Source organism: Lissotriton vulgaris, chromosome 7 (assembly GCF_964263255.1).
Source record: "Lissotriton vulgaris chromosome 7, aLisVul1.2, whole genome shotgun sequence".
Taxonomy (NCBI): domain Eukaryota; kingdom Metazoa; phylum Chordata; class Amphibia; order Caudata; family Salamandridae; genus Lissotriton; species Lissotriton vulgaris.
The window spans coordinates 1,679,851,320-1,679,874,310 of NC_141695.1; the positions used below are offsets into that span (position 1 = coordinate 1,679,851,320).

A 22,991-nucleotide genomic window follows, 5' to 3' on the forward strand; every position below is an offset into this window, starting at 1 on the left:
CTGAAACCCGGGGGGCAAGCAAATAGGGGGCAAATGTTGTGCCCCCCTGAATGCATCCCCATGGAGGGGATGCATGGGGGCCCTGTATGACCCCCTTTGTTTCCCCACCACCAGCCTTTTCATGGAGGACTCACGCCTATGAAAAGGCTGGCAGTGGTGAAACTCATAAAATGCTAGGCAGGACTGTGCCAGTCCTGCTCAGCATATTGCATGGCCCCACCGCGCACCACCGCCAGGGAAAGGCGGTTCCCTGGGGCAGCCGATGGTCCACCGCCAAAATGACTTAGAGAGTTGTAATCCAGTATATGGTCCACTGCCAGTGGTGCACCACCACAAGTATGGTGGTCGGAAGAAGGTCCTAAGCTCTCAAAACAATTGACAGATGTATCAGCAGTCGCAGGCAAACAAGGATTACTAAAAATAAAACCGAAGAGGACACTCACATTGTCCAAGACTTCCACAGAGTACTCAAATCCATTAATAAATCCTGCCATATAACAATACATAACCAATAACAGCAATATTGGGCCATATTAAACATCCTGGGATTCACATGACTTAATGATCACTTCGCTTTCGGCATCGGGGTTTATGAGGTCACCAGAATCCCTAGATTACAATACATGCCCATACTACAGTTACCCAATATGTATTCTCTGTATATATTTATTCACTGACCAGGAGGCGGGGGGCACACACAATTAAAGGTTAGTTACGGTCCTGCAAACACAAACCTGAAAAAAAACCTGAAATTCGCCCCTTAACTCAACCCAGCAGTTAGATGTTGCTCTTTACTAGACAGCATACTTTTCTGGAACCCTTGGCAAAGTTATGTATTGAGCATGGCGGGCAGCAGGAGATACAGCTTGTGCTGCATTGTCAATACTGAGATTCTTCTCCTTGGTGGGTATTATTTTTTTTTGTTTACTGCATTACCTCCTCTGAAACATTGTGGATCATCTCTGAATGTTGCGGTCCTGTATCATTTCTGCTTCTATGGCAAACTCCGATTATTTTTTTAATGCTTCGATCAGAGGTGTTGTTGAATGGTTGTTCCAAAGAAGAACTGTCCTCTCCTCGTTACCATGCTAAGTTTTTGTTCGCTAAACTTACAGGTGGCATTCTGAGCATTCCTCTACCCCAGTAGATGAGTGAAAAAAAATACTTTCTTTGGTGTGTTTCTCCACTCTTCCCTAGGAAGAAAAAATACTCTTCCTAAGCATGTGAAGTTCCAGGAGCCTCCTTGGCAACTACCTCAGGGATTGTTATTCTGGCTAAGTAGCAACAACTTTTGTAGTCTGTATGGGTACCCTGCTCCTCAGCAAGCAGTTGATGTCCCTCAAGTTACTATAGAATATGTACTTTCTTAATGACAGAAGGTTACCTGAAGACTTAGCCAAACAAGAAGTTCAGAATGCTCCTTCAAAATGTAAAACTATCCTCAATATAAAAATCTCGAGTATCTCTCTGTTAAATATCCCCTTACTAGATTATATAGGGAAACCAGCATCCAGGATAGGCACACTCTAGGATATATTGCTAGAAAGTCAGAAGGATGACATAGAGCATATCGAATCTACATGGGCAAATAAACTTAACAATTCTAATGTCGATATTGACATGTCACTACAGCTCTTATCCGAATTGTTTATTTCCTCTAACTTAAAGGCCCAGCTGTATGAGACAATATATAATCTAGATTATACACCTGCCAAACTGTATTCTTGGGGGGGAAAAGAGCAAACTCCGAATGTCCTCGTTGCGGTACTAGTCCAGCGCATCCGATACATATGTTCTATGAATGTGACAAATTAACATCTCTCAGACAAATGATAGGGAAATGTTGGCAAGAAGTGTTCGGACATGCGATAGCCGAGTCACCCACTCTATATCTACTAGGATATGACAATACTCTTATGCACAGTAAGGAGGAGGAAACATGCCTCTTTCTGGGGACGGCGGTGTACAGAATAATCCTAGCAGCGCGATGGAAGGAGGCAAATCCCCCTAATTTCCAAATATGGCTGACACGATACCTAGGAATCTATAACAAGAAATGGCAATATATGCATTTAGAGGGAAAAAGGCCAGGATGCGAGAGCAAAGAATTTAGGAGCCAATCGAGGGCTGGAATAATACTATCAAATTATAATAAAATAACTTTATTTTTTTTATTTTCATGTTATATGACCTGTATTAACATTAAGAAATATTTATGTTGATACATGCGTAATTTATGTTTATGAATATGTCTTTTATTATGTGCAATTTTTTTGTGTTCCTTAATTTAAAAAAAATTAATTAAAAAATAAAAATGTAAAACAGTCCGCAGACTATAGTTAAAGCCCTGCCCTTGTAACAGATTCACAATAAAGGCCACAGGCTCAACACTAAAAATAAAAAAAATAAAAAAAAAAATTCGGTCAAGCTGCAATACGAACAATGCCTTTAAAATACAGTTTAATGCACGGAACACATAAGTGGCTCATTTTATGTGGGCACAGCGTTTTTTTTAAATGTTATATGGTCCCCAGATATAGACAATCTGCAGACTATTTCTCAAGGTAAAAAACTCAGCAGACAACAAATAGTACCAATGACCGCAGTCTCTATTAGGACCAGACTATGGGTTCTTGTTTATGTATGTCAAGTCCATGATCTTGAGTTACAGCCCACAAAATGGACACATTTTTTTCGTTTTTCTATCTATAAGGGTCTCTATGGATATTCCCCTTCATGGTTCTGGAGTGGTCAGGTTGTGCTTTTTACACTACACAGGATATGTGCCCCACACAATCCGAGTTCAGAGACTTTGAAGGTGAAATGGACAACAGGAGAAAAAGTAATTTGTCCCATGGGAGGCCTTTATTTGTTTTTTGCATTTGGTCTCAAGACAGCCAATGAATTTGTTGGATTTAAATGACACTTGGAACCCTTAGCGGCTGTTTGTCTATTAAGGGCCTAAGCACTTGGAGGGGAGAGACCGATATCTTGAGTGTTCCTTGACTTTAAAAAGAACTGGGTAAGAGAAGAGTTGTGGAGTACAAGACCTGTTGGGACACTTGCTTTAGATGAAATCATAGTCTGGATTAGACTAATCATCTAATGAGAACTACATATCCCACAAGGTGACATGAGAATGTACTCTGAAAATAAATGTTGTTGCTTACCAGACAGTTCTGCGAAAACGCATGAGAATTTGTATACTCACAGAAGATTAAAAATGGAAGAAAGTGGTACACTGCACTCTAGCCCTGAACGAGCAGCTTACAACCACAACAAACAAGCTGGCTAGAGTAGATTTTAACAATGTGCAAACACTGAAGATCATGTTTTGACGACCAACATATTTCAAATAAATATCTGGGTTACTGGGGTTTGTTGAATATGCTTTATATGCATTTGTCTAATGCGTTTAATAGGTCAGTGTTTTGTTATAAAACTGAAGGGTACGTATTTGTTCTAATAAACACTGAAAAAATATATATACAAATGAAGACTGATTAGTGGATTTAATTGAACTACATCTACATTGCCTCCAATGTTTGTATTTGTTTTGATTTTTAGATTTAAAGCCAGTAGGGTTTCTGAATTAGTAGGCAGTAGCAAGCGCACGGCCACTTTCATCGGATAACCCACCGTAAAGATAGTATCTGATGAAAAGGGTTCACAGGCTAGAACATAGACTATAAGTGTGTGAACCCTTTCTACCACACCCTCTTTTAAATACAAACATCTCAAAAACTAATTAAAAATAGTTTTACACTAAAACAACAAATACATGGTCTCCAAGAAAAGGTTTCCTTTCATGCCAAATATGGTATACATTTACTTTAGTTATTTTTTACTGTGGCTGTGAACATTTATTTTTGTATAGAAAATAAAATGGCTAAGTACAATTTTGGACCACCTCACTCTTCTTTTACTTTATTCTCTCCAGTACAGAATTGCACTAAATCCAGAATGCCATACAATAGCTGCTTAGGCTAACGGAGTGCCAAGTTTGGTGCAGATCCATTCAGGGGTCCAAAGTTATAAGCAAATCAAAAATAGCATTTCAATGGCAAGTGCAGCAGAACAAGAACTACACAGTGGCGCTCACAACTGCAGGGAGGGGTAGGGGGGGAACACACTACCACCGACAGTTGAGACAGTCCTGTCTCTCCTCAACTGACGGTGCCAGGCGCTTACCTGGTGGTGTAAAAAAAAGTGTGTTCTACCTTGTTATCACTCTAAACATGTATTACAGTGGCAAAAAAGAAGGAACAAATACAAAAAGTGTTGACACATGGATTAACAAAAGGGTATCTAAATTTTTGGGTAAATCAAAAATGTACAAGGTAAGCATCACCAACCAGGATTTGCGGATTAAAATTGAAAATGATAATGTACAGGACAAAAGCTGAGGATGGGGCTTTGGAAACAGTGACTGGACCAACCACAAATGTGATTTTGAGTGATGATCAAAATTAGAATGTACAGGACAAAAGCTGAGGATGGGGCTTTGGAAACAGTGACTGGACCAACCACAAATGTGATTTTGAGTGATGATCAAAATTAGAATGAGCCAAATAAATCATTGTCAAGACTGTCCTATACCGGATGCGCTATTGCGAAGCCCAAGACTGTTAAAGAGATTGTTATTAACGATTAGTACTTGCTCACTTATGTTGTTTGTATCCTTTATATAAAAAGAAAAGTGTTTTATCTTTCAACAAACACGCTATCACATGATGTTGGCAGTGTATATGGGCCATGCTTCATGTCTTTTATATATGTGCAGAGTGTATGACCATATTTACTACTATTGTCGAGTGTGAGGAGACTTAAAGGTGAAGGTTCAAGTGGGTCACATCCTCCTCCACACATCAGCAATGGTAATAAATAAATGTTACATTGTCTGCGTATAAGTTTTAAGCAATGCTATTTTTCAAGTGTATTTGCTTTAAATGTGAGAGTTGGTTCCTGGGGTAAGTAATTTCAAGATGAAATCCTTGCTGCAGTTAATGGTGCTCTTTATACGTTAGTTGTGCTGTACTGTGGTAATGCTTTATAATTATTTAGGACACACCCAGCCTATCTGTGCTGCGTGAACCACAAATTTGTTTTAAAGAAAATTTATTTTCATTTTTAAGTTCATTTGATGGATTTATCCATATGTCTTCAAAGGCATATTTGTCAAAACAGTCGAATCAACAACAGACAATTATGTGCGCAATATATACAAGTGTAGAAAATGTTCACAATGGATACTCAAAGTTCAGGACACCAACAAGCAAATTACTACATACAATACTAATTGAAATTTCACATAAAGAACCAGTCCTTTAAATTATATACCAATGGACAGGAGGAAACAGGAATACAATGAAACTGCCTGCCTGTCTCAAAAAAGCTGTGATTAGGTGTTTTAGGGATTGAACAGCTAGGGCCAAAGACAATGGTATTAATTATTCCCAGGACCCAAAACCTTCTTTTGTTGATTGTACTGTGGTAATAACATCAAATTTGACAATTTGACACCTGATCTACAGTAAAAAAAATGTGTGAATGAGCGCTTATTAAAACAGTTGCTATAAATAATGTATTATTGGGTGACATTTATATTTAATGTCATGACGTGTGTGTTTATATATGTATAATATAGACACATAATATGTATTTGTAAAGTGCATGTTCACACATAAGGGTATCTTGGCGCTGAATAACAAATGTTTCAAGTTATCAAACTCAATGGTACTAGTAAGAACAACAGAAGCAGTTACTGTTTCTTCTTCTCAGCCACTAGTCCTAGGTGCTTGCTCTCAAGTTAAAAAGAACTGCATAATACTTTGTCAACGCTTTCAACATGTCATGAAAGGAGGTTGCACTTGTTTGCTTACTTTTGAACTGCGGGTTGAGTGAGCATAACTCAAAAACTCCTACATGCTGCTAAGAAGATTTTTTTCCCATTTGAACCACCCTCATGAAACTATCATGCATGACTTTCATGGGTGAGGTATACCATCAGATATGGTATTTCATGCACACTACCAGCAAAACGAGTTTTGTAAAATATGCATAATTTTTACAAGAAGAAATTGTGTGAATATGCACATCCTGCGAATTTGCTAAGTCTTCTGTAGTCATTAAGTGTACCTTTTCTACACATCATTGTATGCAAAAACTAATCTGCCTCAGTTGTTCAAGGAGATGGATTACAAATTGATTCAAGAAGGAGCTGAAAAGTGTGTACACACTACAAAAAACTGTATCCCCTATAAAAAAAATGCTGGGTACAAGTGCCTTGGTTGCAAATTTTATAACGTTCAAAAACGCTCTGTAGGCGGTAGTATGAGATAAACGAGCAGATCTGTTATTACAAACGCATGCTACCAATTACTTACTATGAGGTGAAAAAAAATACTTTAGTTATTTCTGTACAACCTTCATCGACATCAAATAGTGATCTTGGGTCGACTGTTAATTTAAAATTGTTGCAAAATAGTAAATGCACAGAAAGAAAATAGTGTGTGATCTATTTTCAATGCAAGGAGGTTCACTAGCTTGATTTGTGCAAAATTTCTGTAACGACTGAACACAACAAATAATGGAAACCACTACAAAATCTCGGCTTGGGGAGAATAAGTATTGGAAATGTTTACCATTTATCGGATTGGTTTGTACAGTGCTAGTTGGCGACAAAAAGCTTATTTATTCCTTGCACTAGGTCCTTAAGAGAGAGGGGTGTGCAGAGTGTTTGTCATGCAAACGTTACCTGTTTCTTGTAAACATTCTGATTAAACCCATTAGTTCGTAGAGTGGGATGTGGGTTTTAAGTAAAGAAACCTGCTTCCCTACAACCTTTAAGATGTTTCTAGAAACCATCTCAAAAGTGGTTGGTAGCAGCCCATATCTAAAAAAAAAAGTATGAGGGGCATAATCCGACCCCTAATAACGGTAATGACAATTTCCTTGAGCGCTGCTACTGAATGACATCAAAGGGGATAAACATATGATAAGAACCAGATTAAAAATGTATTTTCTCTCCCAATTAAGGGTCCTCTCAAAATAACACGTCCTCTTGGAGCCATCCAGACAACTGACATAACTTGATAGACAATTATTAAAAAGCGAAAGATATATTTGGTTTGAAGATTCTTCATCTTCAGCAGCACTTCACTCACTCCACTCTTTTCCTCACTTTTCATCCTCCTCTCTTTTTAGAACAAGAAGCTTTGAGGAGGACTCTTTAAACATGGTGCTCTATTTACTAAAGTTGTCGGCAAAAGCAAGGTCATCTTCATGTATCTACAATTCACCAGTGCTTAACACACGTAAAAGCTGTGCTTGAATAACATGGTACATTAGCTCTTAACGTTCAAGTGCATTTCTAACATCAATCTTATCTGCGAGTCCTATATCTTGAGGCACCTGTAACTTCTTTTCTAAACTTCAATAAAAACACGTTCACTTTACTCCTTTAACGATTTCTTGAGAAAATAATTTTTAAAAAGGACTCTGCTAATCCCCACCACTGAAGATCTAAATCAACACACCAAGTTTAGAAGGAAACGGAGCTTCCTACACATAACTATGAAAAATGCAATTGACTCTGCGAAGTTTCCCTCGCAAACTTCCTGTATTTTTCATGTTGAAAGCTGAACCTTTGTCGGACTTAAATTTCGGAGGCGGGCGGACTCGCCAACATCCCCCAACTGGACTGCAAACTTTAGAGGAAAGCAGAGTTAAAATTAACTCAAGAAAAGAGCACGCCCATGGTCAGCACCAACTTGTACTCTCAAAGAACAGGCACTCATGAGGTAGCATTTCCAGTTTCAAATTGAAACCAGTCAAATGCGTGGCACGCATAGTAAATTTGAAAACAGTCAAGTATGTGAAGGGCATATAATAAGGAAACACGCAAGATTACGCCTATATAATAAAAGATTCGAATTCTGCAAATAGGAACTTCGGTAACCCTAACAAAATACCCATTGCAGGCAACAAGAAGAGATCAAGAAATAATCATAAATCCAGATTTAAGGGGATCACTTTTAAATTGTTTTTGTGGTTTCAACAAATGTTAGTAAACCAAACACAAGGGGGGTGGGTAGACCATGACATAAATAAATGCTGTAAGGTGACAGACCTTCTCCAAAAGGAGCAAACTCTATTTAGTACAATTATATATATGATGAAGGATCGTAAGAAAACGCCAGAGCAAAAATCCAGATCCAAAGGATGTAATGAGTCACAGACATAGAGATATCTACAAGTACGTACACAGACTAACAAATAAATGGAACGTTATCGTGAAAGTAAAAAAAATAATCATCACACCCAATGGTATATGCACGTGTGATATATTCTGTAACCCAAAACAACTGAATAACGGGATACCGTTTCCTTCAAAAGTCAAACACGTCTGCACAAACTGCAAACTCGGTCGGATATGCACACAGGTCACGTCGTACATTACATCTAAAACAAACTTCCAGTATATATACCTTTCAAAAACTGTAAAACCCTACGAAGACAGCTAGCGGAGTTGGCAGATTTGACATTTTAAATTTAGCTATCAGACATTTGCGGTAGTGCTAAGGAAGTTGCCATGTCAGCGACCACAGACAAAGGGAATGCCAGCCACACACACCTTTCCAGCTGCACAGTAACCAAGCCGGGGCTCCACGGCAGGTGGGGAGGGGCGATGCTCTCTGCACACGGAATGGAAAGGGAGGATTCACAGACTGAGCACAGTAAGAGACCTGCTGGGTCAGCACCCCCATTCCAGTCTCTAATTAAAATGGAGGCGAGGCTGGGCAGATGTGTCTGGCTTCAAGGGGAGACATTTGCCCAAGAGAGGCCTGGCTGAAAAATACAGTGCGCTGGCTGCAGGCAGGAGACAGCCTGGGGATTATTAGCTCAGCCCTGCCCGCTCTAGAGAGGTGGGGGTTGGGAGTGCTTCCATGGGGTCACGGATCGCTCTGGGGGTTGGGAAGGGTGCCAGACTACTGCTGCCCCACCCCCCATTCTGTACTTACCTAGGGCGGTGGATAAGCTTCGGGTTCATTTAGGCCCCAGTCTCATGGGCTGAGCCAGACAAGGAGTAAAGAGCAGCCCCCACCTCTTTCCCAGGGCTTGGCTGAACTGAAAGCAAGCGCTAGAAGAGTAATAGCTGCCGCCATCTGCCCCTTCTTTCCTAACCTTAAATTGATGGTGGTGAGGAAGGCTCACTCTTTTCCTGTGTGCTAATCTTGGGAGAAGTGATAAGTACATAAAGAGGGAGTTGTGCCCTTCCCTTCGGCCTTTCTGCTAAGAGAATTTGAGCCCGTCTCCGCCTCCACCCACTTGGAAGCAAGGGTTGCTAATTACTTATTCCAATGGGTTAGTGTGGGTGGAGGCTGAAACACTTCACCTCTCTTCCAATCCATTGGACTGAAGGGATTGCTGGTAGGTGTGGGGCTGTCACACTGATCCCAGACTCCCGCCTATGAACGGGGGTGGCCGTATCCTCCCAGAATTAGAATTAGGATTATATAATAAAAAACTAGCCGCTCTGCGGGACTGAAGTGCCTGCACCTTAATTTATAGCAATGTTGGGTTAAGTGGCACTACAGGGTGGGTGCTTCCCATAACAGATGTACCACAGGCCACACTTAATCGATGTCATGAACTGGGGGAAGTGTGGGGGGGGGGGGGGGGGCTGTAACCCGAGAATGCTAACAGGGTCCTACTTACCCAGCAAAATAAATTCTGACTGGCATCTCTCTTTTCCGAGGAAGGGTGAGAGAGGTGGCTGTTGAGTGCATATTTCGGAGCTACCACCACCACCACTTTCCCAACACAGGCCTCTCTACAAGGAAGGGCAATGTGATGCTGAAGCACCAATAAACAATCCTTCCACACAATCCCCACAGCTCCACCGTGGACCCTAGACAGAACCCTTTGAACCTTAATTAAAAAGCACCCACGATTCTATTTAATATCCTCGCAATGCCCACCAATGCAGTATTCACCTGTATGGAGCCCTAGACATGTACACAGACCCACACCGGAAGTCCATTCACCCAAACCTCCACCAATCCCTCCCCTCTCCTCACCTGCACACTCAACTCTGCCAGTCGGGGGCAGAACAGGATCTCTCTCGTTCGTGGGTGACCCCTTACAACAAAATCCCCTCTCACCTGCACCTCCTCCCACAGCTCTGTACCCGAACACAAAAAAAAACATCTGTCTTCTTCCAGTCCTGTTCTCACCTGCGCCTCCCCATGGATTCCGTCGTTCCCCCTCCGAACCTCCCTCCCCCCCGGCCGTCAGTCGCCAACGCTCCTCTCAGCCTGTCCAGTCCCCACTGGGCCGTGAGCCCCCGGCGCGCACTCCCGACGCCAGCAGGGAACGCGCAGCCACGAGTGGAAAGGAGGGGTGCAGACAGTGCGCGTCACCGGGGAAGACAGCGCGCGTGCGCAGAAGATAGCACACGAGCCACAGACAGGTCACAGACATGACAGCTCTTTTGCGTTGCGCATGTGCTCAGGAGCAGGTCGTGGCGGTGTCCTCAAAAGCGACCGTCTTACAGTCAGGCAGACGTCACTATGCCTTAAGCTTTCTACGGAGAGTCTGACAGCGAGTCTTAACCATATAATACTTTTGAGGCGTTCACATGTTGCCTGATTTTAACATGGTCACCCATTAAGACAGAACTCCGCCCATGCTCGATCTCTGTCTGAGACAGAGCGTCGCCGTCTAAAACGTGGGCTGAGGATAAACGGGGCGGGGCTAAACATACGTAAGTAACGGCTTATTGGTGTGTTACTCAAGCCTCGCTCTCGATTATTATCCGTCTGGAAGTCTACAGGAGGTTGATGAAGCGATCGTCACGCCCTACCCTACTGCTCATGCGCAGTACCTCAAAACACCCTGGAGAAAATGTGATTCTATTGCAGGACAGGAGGCTCCGATTATGCTTAGTCTCATTTCTTTATTGAAATGCTCAGCAGCCAAGTAAAAAACTACATTACCCAGAAACACTTGGGTAATAACCATAGAGTCTTGATAGTATAAGTAGGTGTACAGACAATCCCACTTCCTCTTTCTTTGCTGCTCCGCAGCCAGTTAAGTGCTTCTTACCTTATTGTTGTTATTTGCCTTGCACTTTGTATTGCTTAAGCGGCGCCTGTTTCTCATATCTGCCGCTTTGTTTTCCGCGCGTGTCGCGCTGCATGCGCTTGTCTTCGCCATTCCGTCGTGTTTTCGGTGGCGGCGCGGTTGGGTGCGAGGCATCTCCACCCTGAAGTCGGGCGCTTTGTGCCTGGGTTCTTGAATTGCTTGTGGAGTGGTTTGTAGGGGTCGGGGGCTGCCTCGCGCTGTTCGCGCGAGCTCCTCTCCTTCCTGTTCAGGCGGCCGGTTTAACGCGCATGCGCGTTTTGGTGTTTCCGGCGCTCCGTGTTGTTGCCTCACCGGAGCTTCTCAGAAGGTCGTCCCCAGCGGCGTACACGCCCACGAGCCTGCAGGATTGACCCTGTCGACGCCGGTGTCTTAAAAAGGACGCTGGTTGTAAAATTTTGCATAGGCTTTGCCTAGGGTGGCGTTTTTGATGACAGTGAGCCTTCCCTCCACTCTCTATATATATTTTCACCTGTAGTCTCTACAGCTTTGGCTTGCTGTGAGGGTTTTTGTCACCCCCCTTTAATTGAGCCTTTGGCTTGTTTATATTTGCATTCCTCATTTGTGGGCATATCTTTCACATCTATTGTGAATCATGAGTGAATACTTTTATGAGGATGACGAAGAGTATGATGAGGAGGCTCCGGACTCTATGGAGCAACATTTGGTGGATGCTTTGGACCGGGGAGTCCAACACTCAATGAATAGAGCACTAGTGCGTGCTATTACGCCTCTCAAAAGGCACTTGACTAAGTATGCTGAGCAGCAGGGTTGGGTCCCTGCGGCTAAGAAGTCGTCATCTTCTCCTGCCAATCCACATTCTTCTGTCTTCAAAAAATTGGCGCTGTCCTTATCCTCTGCCAAGTCAGACGTTGTTCTTGAAGAAGGTGAGAGCGATGACCTGCAGTCATCGTCTTCCTCGGATCCCGCTCCTCCCCCGCCCAAGAAAAAGAGATGCAAGGAGCATTTTGTTGATGCGTCTTTGCATCCTCCAGTCCTGACCTTCGAGCCGGAGGACATTATTCATCCCCAGTCCACGGCTTGGCTTCCTTCCCAGGCTGTGACGGAGTATGTCCAGCAGCACATCCGCCAACCCTTTGAAAAGGAGGTACGTGCCCGTCTCCGATCTGAGTGCCCGCGGCCAGACTTGGCTGATCATCTGGCGGAGACTCCTGAGATTGATCCAACTATGACAACGTACCTCCGCAAGTTTGCAAAAGACCCCAAAAAGGGTCTGGATAGGTCCTGGCGGGCTTGCCAGGACAAGGTGTTAGATCTCCTGGGTCCCCTCACCAAAATGTTGGACCTTGGTTTCCTGGCTAAAAGTACTAACCGGATGGTGGATCCGGATGAACTGATTAATTGGGCTCAGCGCGCCATTTGTCAGTTGGGTAATGCCAACTGTGCGCTCTCTGCTGAGAGGCGCAGATCCATTTTGCTGAAGCTGGATCCTAAGTTGCAAGAATTAGCTACTTCTGAGTCGGGTCCTGCGGCTCAGGGTCTTCTTTTTGGGCAACCTTTTTTGAAGGAGCTCACCAACTTTGTCAATACATTCAGCGGTCTGGATAAGGCTCAGGCGTCTCTCCGCCGGACCCTTCGTCCGGTTTTCAACAGGGCCGGTAGAAGTAGAGGACGTTCTTCCGGCCGAGGTCAACAACAGTCCTCCCAGAAGAATTACCAATCTCAGAGAGGAGGTCAACAGGACTCAGGTTATACCCCTCGTTCAAACTTCTACCCCTCAAGAAAAGGACGTGGCCAGTTCAAAAAAGGACGTGCTGGTGGATCCTCCGGCGGCTACCACGATTCCGCCACTTCAGGTGAGCATTCTTCCTGCTTGCAGTGTTGTTCTGGGGGGCAGGATTCGCCTTTTCCTAGAGAACTGGCGATCAATCTCCAGCGATGCATGGGTGCTGGAGACAGTTCAGGGCTTCAAACTGGAATTTTATCATCCTGTGCGTCAGTCCCGTCTTCCTTTTCCTCTCCATTTCTCAAACCAAAGTCGAGAGTTCATCACAGAGGAACTCAGGTCTCTGGAAGCCAAAGGGGCGATTGTACCGACGGTGCGCCATCCTCAGGGCTTTGTCAGCTCAATCTTCCTTGTGGAGAAGAAGGGAGGGGGCTCGAGGTTGGTCCTCAACCTGAAGGACTTCAATGCGGGAGTGGTGTACCGCCACTTCAAGATGGAGGGGATCCATCTGTTGAGGGATCTCCTGAGGGAACGGGATTGGATGGTCCGTCTAGACCTCAAGGATGCATACCTCTCGGTTCCGATTTTTCCGCCCCATTGCCGCTTTCTGCAATTCCAGTGGCTGGGGAGGTGGTATCAATATCAAGTTCTTCCATTCGGCCTTTCGTCAGCACCATGGTGCTTCACGAAACTGTTACGTCCGGTCGTGGAATCTCTCCGCAGTCGGGGAGTTCGCTTGATCATTTATTTGGACGACATCCTCCTGTTAGCGGATTGTCCGATAAAACTTATGTCTCACCTGACGTGGACTGTAGACCTACTCCAGTCTCTGGGGTTTTTGGTGAATGTTCCCAAGTCTGTACTTCAACCTACTCAGGTAATAGATTTCTTGGGGTTTCAAATCAATTCCCTTTCTTGTCAACTTCTGCTACCTCGTCAGAAAGTTCGTTACATCAAACGGGAATTGAAGTCTGTTGTCACTAGTCCAACGGTATCGTTGAGATCATTAGCTCGAGTTGTAGGGCTTTTAGCGTCTTCTCTGCAGGCGATCTTTCCGGCCCCACTGCATTACCGTGCGTTGCAGCGTTTGAAGATCCAGCATCTTCAGAGAGGCCTTCGCTATTCCGATTGCATCCCTCTATCGGAGGAGGCGAAGTTGGAAATGACGTGGTGGTTGAATCACATGGAGGCCTGGAACGGCAGGGCCCTCTTCGGATCCTCTCCGGAGATTGTGATCGAGTCGGATGCCAGTCAATGGGGCTGGGGAGCCCGCTGCGGTCCGGTCACGACTGGGGGGCGTTGGTCCCCCCAGGAACGCTGTCTCCACATCAATTGTCTGGAGTTGCTGGCGGGATCGTTCGCGATCAAATGTCTGTCTCCCCTTCAGTCCAGCTGCTGTATACTTCTCCGAATGGACAATGTATCAGCGGTCCGTTATATCAACAAGCTCGGAGGGACTCGCTCGAGGTTGTTAGCGGAAATAGCCAAAGAGTTTTGGCATTACTGTCTGCACAACGGGATCACAGTTATTGCGGAATACCTTCCGGGTTGTCGCAATGTGGTGGCGGATTGGAATTCCAGGTACCTGAGGGATTTCAGCGACTGGAGACTCCATCCGCGAGTGTTTCGACAACTTCTACGGACCTGGGGCCCTTGTCAGATCGACCTCTTTGCGTCCCGGCTCAATGCACAGCTTCCCCGGTTCTTCAGCTGGAGACCGGACCCGGAGGCCCTGGCAACGGATGCATTCCTTCAGCCGTGGCCGACCTCCCTCTGTTATGCGTTTCCCCCCTTTATGATGATCCCCAGGGTTCTGGCATATGTGAAACGTTTTCAGGCGGAGCTGATTCTGATCACTCCTCTGTGGCGAGCTCAACCTTGGTTCCCGGTTCTATTGGAAATGACTTGTGCATTGCTGTTTCTTCTGCCTCAGAAGCGGAATCTCCTGTTAGATCCGCTTCAGAATCCGCATCCCCTAGTTCAGTCAGGCTCTCTCCTTCTCCTGGCGTGGCGAATTTCGGGGAACGGTGGGCTGTGTCAGGCCTTTCTTCGGACGCTACCAGACTCCTCAGCAACGCCTGGGCACCAAATACCCACAAGCGTTACAGAGGTTCCTGGAACCGTTGGAGTGACTGGTGTGCTCAACGGCAAGCTGATCCAACATCAGCAGATGTTTCTCTGATTGTCAATTTTCTGGCCTCACTGTATTCGGCTTCTGGTCTGGCGTACCGTACTATCAATAATTTCCGGTCTGCTATTTCGGCAGGTCATGTTCCGATTGACGGTAAACCTGTCGGAGAACATCCTTTAGTGTCCAAAGTTCTTAAGGGCGTTCGTATGGCTGTCCCTCCACGTCCCAAATATGTGGCCTTATGGGACGTTTCGTTGTTTTGCGGTTTTTAGAGGCCTGGCCGGTTAATTCCTTGCTTTCACGCAAACAACTTTCGGCCAAACTTACCATGTTGTTATGTTTGCTTTCTTGCAAACGGATTTCTGACGTTCACGCATTGGATCTTGCTGGTCGGAGTTTTACTCCTGAAGGGGTTACTTTTCGCCTTTCCCGGCGCACCAAGACTGATACTGAGATTATCTCTTACCCTTCTTTTCCGGCGCGTCCCAACCTTTGTGTAGTCCAATGCCTGAAAGCTTATGAGGTGAGTACTTCTCTTATTCGTTCTGATATGCAGGATCAACTGTTAATTGCATTGCTGAAGCCTTTCCGCCCTGTTACTACAGCTACGTTGGCTCGCTGGGTACGGTGGCTTATGGGAGAGGCAGGGATTGATGTTTCTGTTTTTGGAGCTCATTCTGCTCGTGGTGCCATGGCCTCTAAGGCCTTTTCACTGGGGGTCACATTAGGGGACCTTATGAAAGCTGCTGATTGGTCAACAGATTCAGTGTTTAAGACCTTTTACTTTAAACCTGTGCCTACGGTTGCGTCTGTGGTGTTGGATGAGCTTTGAACAAGCATAATCGGAGCCTCCTGTCCTGCAATAGAATTCAAAATTTGCAAACATTCGTGACAAGAATTTTCAATTCTATTAAGGACTAGGAGGCGAGGATTATCCCACCCATAGATTATACATTGTATTACTGACAATTGATTTGCATTACTTTGTTACAAATGTCTATGTTGCATTGTCTTCTTTTCCCACCCTTACTTCAAGTTATATATGATTCTTGGGATGGCTTTTACGGCTTTGTATCTTTTTCAGGTTCTGATCCCAAGTGATGCGCCTCCAGTTCCTCGTAGGAGCGCCTGTTTTCTTCTCTAAAGAAGTCTCCTGGTTTTCTGCCTTCGGCTGTTTGGGATGTCTCCCTTCGTTACCTTCAATGGACTGTTCTTTGCTATTACATTGACTTTTGGATTGTTTGCTGTTTTCCTGGACTCTCCTCACCAAAGAAAGAGGAAGTGGGATTGTCTGTACACCTACTTATACTAACAAGACTCTATGGTTATTACCCAAGTGTTTCTGGGTAATGTAGTTTTTTACTTGGCTGCTGAGCATTTCAATAAAGAAATGAGACTAAGCATAATCCTCGCCTCCTAGTCCTTAATAGAATTGAAAATTCTTGTCACGAATGTTTGCAAATTTTGAAGTACTGCTTGGTGTGTCTTATAACGAACGGCTAAACCGCTCTCAAACGTCCTCGAGTTCGATGCTGTTGAAGCGTCCTTATTTCACGATATCCAGTCACAACCAATCACTATGGATAGGAAGATTTACCCAAATCTGACTGCTCCTCTTGCACTGTTGACGGAAGTAGCCTGATGCGTGTGAAGTCTAAATGAAAGTCGAGACGCTATGTAGAGGAAGACTTCTTTAATTCTATTACAGGACCAGAGGCTTCGGATTATGCTTCTCTGTTCTTTACTGCAAAATCACAGCAGCCAATAAAAACACAATTAGTTTACATTAACTACATTGCCCATGATGCTTTCTCATAAGCCACGCCTCCACAGCCCATAAGGGCCGTCTGCACAGTCCCATAATCCTCTTTCTTTGCTGCTCACAGCAAGAGTTAAGTGCACCTTAGCATATTCATTATATGCTTTATTTGATGACTATAGCGATTGCTGGCTATTATTCGCTGATGCGCGATACTGTTAGGGGTTGATTGCTTTCCTATGCTTTATTCAATGACTATAGCGATTGCTTGCTATTATTCGCTGATGCGCGATACTGTTTGAGGTTGCTTGCTTTCTTATGGGGCAGAAGATTTATTGAGTTTTGCTTTGAGGCTTGTAGTATCTTGCGTTGTTTCTATTATATGTTATGCATTTCCCCTTTAACTGGCTTGTTTTCATTTCATTATCTGTGTTCTATGTTCCATGATGTAATCGCTGTGAGGACAGTTACTCACTGTGGATGCTGACAGAAGATCTGCATGGATGTGCTCTTTCTCATGGAATAAACCTAACTTTATTTTACTTCAATTCTTCATTTAATTCATTTTCATGATACTACGAATTGGCGACGATCAGGATTTCGAACCAAGGTTATTCAGGAAAACCTCAAGACTTATTTTTATCTACTTTGACATTTTTTTTTTATTACTTCTTAAACTTCACTGGCTGGCTACTTTTCCTGCATAATTATCTTCTTCTAACAGTGAGTAGATTGAAGAGTTTAATATTTCTGCTCCATTCTTCAAAGAAATTACACAATTGTTTTACAATTGTTTACCTTTGAATCGTCTTTGACTGTTGTTCTCCCTCGAGCCTTCACAGACTCTTCAGTGCAAAGTGCGCTTTCGGATCTTTGATGAAAGAATCCTTTATTCGAAAACTTCTTCCAAAAGATATTAATCTGTGAAAATAACAAGTAGTGAAAAGCTTTTAATTCACTTTATGTTGTCGAGCATGAAGGGAGACTCGTGCCGAGGGGACCTGTCAGCAAGTGATTTATGCTGTACTCATCCTACAATGTTAAAACTGTTTTAAAAGAAAAACGAACGACCGTGTGTATATGCTCAACATTGAACAGCGTTGTATGACTGTACTTGCATTTCTTGAAATCATCTGCTCCTACTTTCTGAAGTTTCTCAAGGACTGTCTTCCATCTCCATTTTCAAGCCTCGACCTCTGATGCATGACGCTCTTGAGACTGTGTCGTCATCGCGCTTCCAGGAATTCTGTTGCTTAGCAACTGGTAGCTACAGAGCGCGAGGTTTGCGCAAGGATTACTTCAATTTCAACGGTCACGTCACGCAAGCTGCGCGTTGTACATGCCTCCATTTTAAAGCGGAGTGTTTATTTAGATTTTATAAACATCGGAAACAGTCAGAACTTCGTTTTTATTCTCACTCAGTTAAGGTAAAAGTTACAAATTAATTCAAGAGCACATCCTTATACTTCTTTCTTCATGCTTCATCGTTTTCTACATGGAATAAACCTAACTTTATTTTACTTCAATTCTTCATTTAATTCATTTTTATGATACTACAAGGTTCCGTTGCCTTTTGCTTGTGCGCGACCTTAAAATCGGTCGCATATCAAGAGCGGTCACTGACCTTCGTGTGCCTTTCTCCAACCGCATGGTGAGCCGTTTACCAGTTTGTCCCCATTCGGGCGTTTTCTGCGCCGGCGTTTGGGCTTCCCTCATCGCCCTCTCACGTCACATTTGCTGGGTGGCTCTCGGCCGACGTGCGCGTCCCAAGCGCGCGCATTTGGGCTCTTTTTGGGCGCGCGTTGGGCTGCGCACGCCGGTGCCAATTTTTCAAAAGCATTTCCTGCACTTCATCGAAGAAACCACCTCTTCTACACGATCGCCTCATTGACTGCAATAAACATTGCCAAAGCGTAGTGAGCACACGCTCCTGGTATTATTTCTTTGTATTTGGCATAGGTCACTGACCTTGTGATTACAGCTTTGCTGAGGGGGTTTGAACTCTACTGAGAGTCTCTGTGTTGATTGCTAGTGTGCAAGTGGGCTGAACCCCCCCCCGTACTCCCCCCCTAGTGCATAGTCAGATACTGTTGGACCCTACCTTTTGTGGGCCATGGAAAATTGGGTTAGATTACCCTAATGAAGATGAGGATGCTTATGAAGGGCAGACTGAGACTGTCATGGTAGATCACCTGATTGAGGCTCTGGACGCTTCTGTCCAATCCTCGGTTAACAAAGCGATTGAGAATACGGTTTCTCAGACCGTTCATCAAACATTGGTAGTTGCGCTAAAACCGATTAAAAGGTAGCTGGAGAGCTTTGCGAAGCACCATGGTTACGGCAAAGAGATGCCAAAAGTGAGACTTGAGGCTTCAGCTTCTGATAAAGGCACAGATGCAGGGCGGCAATGGCCACATGCGCAACCCCTGTCTGCACTGCTTAACAGTGCGGTGGGAGAACACTCTTATGCAGGTGGCAAGGCTAAGAGCAAACAAAAGGTGACGTAGACACTGATACCACCTCTACTCGCACGGACACCGACACTGACACGTCTGAGGAGCAGCCTCCTCCACAGAAAAGAGCGAAGACATCCACTCCGTCGGTCTCTGAACTTCCAAATACACAGTTCACGTTTGATCCCACTTACATTATGCATCCCCGGTCCTCGGACCGGACTCCGCTTCCTGAATTCTCGGACTATCTGCACGAAAATCCGACTTCGGTCGGAATGTCCTCGACCGGACAGACCCGACAAAGTAGCGGAGACTCCGGAAATTGATGTGAGCCTGCTCACTTTTTTGAAAAAATTCACCAGGGACCCGAAGAGATGTATAGACCGTGCTTGGTGTGGATGCCAAGACAAGCTATTGGACGTTGTAGGTCCTTTGGCGAAAATTCTGGAGATGGCCCTGCCGGCCAAGGACAGTTCTACCCCTGTTGACCCAGACATCCTCGCGGCCTGGACCCAACGGGCAATATGCTTACTGGGGAATGCCAACTCCACGTTTTTGGCTGAAAGGCACAAGTCGCTTCTAATACGAATGGATAATAATCTCACAGAGCTCGCGTACGCTGAGTCTGGGTCCTTGGCCGACGGAAATCTCTTTGGAGATCGGTTTGTAAAGGACGTGTCTAAATAAGTCGGAACCTTTACGTCGCTCGACAAGGAACAGTCCGGAATCAAAAGAGTGTTCCATCAAGGTGTTTTTAACAGGGCCGGACGAGGCAGGGGCTGCTATTCAGGCCGCAACTTCAACCAAGGCTCACAAAGGGGCGACTTTGGCCGCGGCAGAGGGGAGTGGGATTCGACACATGGAGGTACTTTCTACCCCTCTCGTCGCAGGTTCAATCAACGTCGATTCCAGAGCGGTGGCAATAGAGCAGGCTTCCAAGCCCAACATTCTTCAGGTGAGTGTAGCGGACCAATCTCCTCTACCTTTGGGGGGGTCGCACACAGCATTTTCTTCAGAACTGGCAAAAACTGACTCAGGATGCATGGGTGTTAGTCAATCATGGGTTTTCACTTCGAGTTCTACTCCCAACCGTTTCAACACAAGTTTCCTGCGCAACACCATTTTTCCCTACAAGAATGCAGTTTTATAGACAAAGAAATCGCAGACTTGCTGCAAAAACACGCAATAGCTTCATGCAACGAGGGACCTCACGGTTTTTGCAGCAACATTTTTCTTGTGCAGAAATAGGGAGGTGGAAACAGGCTTGTTCTGAATCTGAGGGACTTCAACCAGTTTCTTACTTACAATCACTTCAATATGGAAGGGATCCATCTATTAGCAAACCTGTTGCAGGAAGGAGATTGGCTTGTCAGGTTAGAACTCAAAGACGCCTATCTCTCCATTCCTGTCTTTCCTCCTCACCGGCGCTTCCTACAATTCCGGTGGAATGATCAGTGGTACGAATATTTGACCCTTCCTTTCGGGCTCTCATCAGCTCCCTGGTGTTTCACCAAGGCGATGAAGCTGGTTGTAGCACACCTACGGGAACGAGGTGTGCGACTAATCATTTATCTGGACGACATTTTGCTTATGGCTCAGAGTCCGGATATCCTACTACAACACCTGCAGCTCACGACTGCATTGCTGCAGAGCTTGGGGTTTGTAATCAATCATCCCGAATCAGTTCTTTCCCCGACGCAGACAATAGACTTCCTCGGTTTCACGATAGACTCCCTGGCAGCACAGTTATGTCTGCCCAAGACAAAGTTGAGAGATCTCAAGAAGGAGATCCTAGCATTACTCAGCAAACAGATGGTCTCGCTCAGAGCCATAGCCAGGTTGGTGGGAATATTGGCCTCCTCGATTCAGGCAATATTTCACGGCCCTCTTCACTACAGGGACCTACAACGGCTAAAAATACAATATCTCCAGAAGGGCTTGTCCTACACCGACTCAATTCCGTTGACGCAGGAAGTGAGGACCGAGCTTCAATGGTGGCTGGGCCACGTGGACGTGTGAAACGGCAGGGCGATATTTGGTTCGCAACCAGAGCTAGTTATCGAGTCCAACTCCAGCCGCTGGGGTTGGGGAGCGCGTTGCAGAGGCATCTCCACAGGCAGAAGGTGGTCCCCGCAAGAGTTGTCATTACACATCAATTGCCTGGAACTCCTGGCGGGTTCATTCGCAATTCGGACGCTATTCCCGAAGCAGACATCTTGCTACATCCTACTCCGCATGGACAATGTGTTAGCGGTGAGGTATAACAACAAGTTGGGAGGCACAAGGTCGTTTCTTCTTGTCGAGATAGCCAAAGATTTGTGGCATTATTGCCTCAATCACCAGATCTCGGTGATTGCGGAGTCCTTCACGGGCCAGTCCAATCAGGTGGCGGACTGTAATTCCAGACATCTCGGGGATTACAGCGACTGGAACTTGGTCCTCAAGGTATTTCAGTGGCTTCAGAGCATTTGGGGCCCTTTTCAGATAGACCTGTTTTCGCCCCCAGACTCACTTGCCAAATTCCTCAGTTCTTCAGCTGGAGGCCGGATCCGATGGCAATGGCAACCGATGCATCCCTTCAGGATTGGTCGGGCGCACTTCAGTACGCTTTTCCCCCATTTCTCCTGATTCCCAGGGTGATGACACAGGTAATCAAACAATGGGTAGAAATTGTCCTAGTGACACAGTGGTGGACGTCTCAACCTTGGTTCCCAATGTTGCTACAGTGGAGTTGCGACTTTCCCAGGTTGCTCCCCACTTCGACATCATTGCTCCTGGGCCCTCTCAAGGAACAACATCCAATGATTCCGGAGGGACGCCTCACGCTGATGGCATGGAGGCTTTCCGGCAACAGTGGCACATGCCAGGAGTTTCAGACAAAGCTTCTGAATTCATCAAGCAGGCTTGGGCCACCTCAACTCGGAAACGTTACTCCTCGGCCTGGAAAAACTGTGTGGATTGGTGCTTGGAACGGCATTTGGATCCCGTGGGGGCGGAGTTACCCCAAGTCTTAAATTTTCTCTCGGATAAAGCTTCGGAGGGCCTTGCTTATCGCTCGGTCAATAACTTCAGATCGGCCATTTCAGCGGGCCATGACCTGGTTGACGGGAAACCGGTTGGCATGCATCCGGTGGTATGCAAGCTTCTTAAAGGCATTAGAGTCGCCAACCCACCTAAATTCAAGTATACGGGGTTGTGGGATGTTTCCTTAGTCATTTCCTTATTCAATCGCTGGCCGGCTAACAATGTCCTGTCTAGGAAGCAGTTATCGGCCAAATTGGCTATGCTGTTATGCCGTTCTGCGTGTAGGCGTTCCTCGGATGTAAGAGCTCTCGACATTACAGGTAGAGTATTTACTCCAAAGGGAGTTTCTTTTACTATTGCTGGACGCACTAAGACTCTTTCACGTCATATTGACTACAGTGCTTTTCCTGACAATGAGAAATTATGTGTGGTACAATGTTTAAATGTTTATGAGGAATGTACAAGTTCACTGAGACCTCAGGGTTGTTCTCAGCTATTATTTGCCTTACAGAAACCATTTAAGCCAGTGGCGGCAGCCATTATTGCCAGATGGCTTCGATGTATCATGCAAGAAGCAGGTATTGACCTCCAAAGATTTGGAGCACATTCTGTCAGGGGCGCTATGGCCTCCAAGTCCTATATGTTGGGTTCTAACATTCAAGATATCATGAGTTGTGCTGATTGGTCTTCAGAATCGACATTCAAAACGTTTTATTACAAGCCGGTGGGAGATATTAAATCAGTGGTTTTTGGCAAGCGTTAAACTAGCATAATCCGAAGCCTCCGGTCCTG

At 45.1% G+C, this 22,991-nt stretch overlaps 1 protein-coding gene across 2 annotated transcripts in view; it reads right to left on the reverse strand.

Moving 5' to 3' along the window:
* The window catches only part of ZBTB46 (zinc finger and BTB domain containing 46), a 288,923-nt gene extending 278,489 nt beyond the window's left edge, over positions 1 to 10,434 (reverse strand). Inside the window, exon 1 of one of the 2 annotated variants that reach the window (XM_086932760.1) lies at positions 10,239 to 10,434. The gene's annotated coding sequence lies outside the window, so the exon portion shown is untranslated. Of the gene's footprint in view, positions 1 to 9,023; positions 9,045 to 10,238 lie in introns of those variants that run through there. The other variant, XM_086932761.1, reaches the window with a different exon arrangement.
* Between the last annotated feature and the right edge of the window lie 12,557 nt (positions 10,435 to 22,991).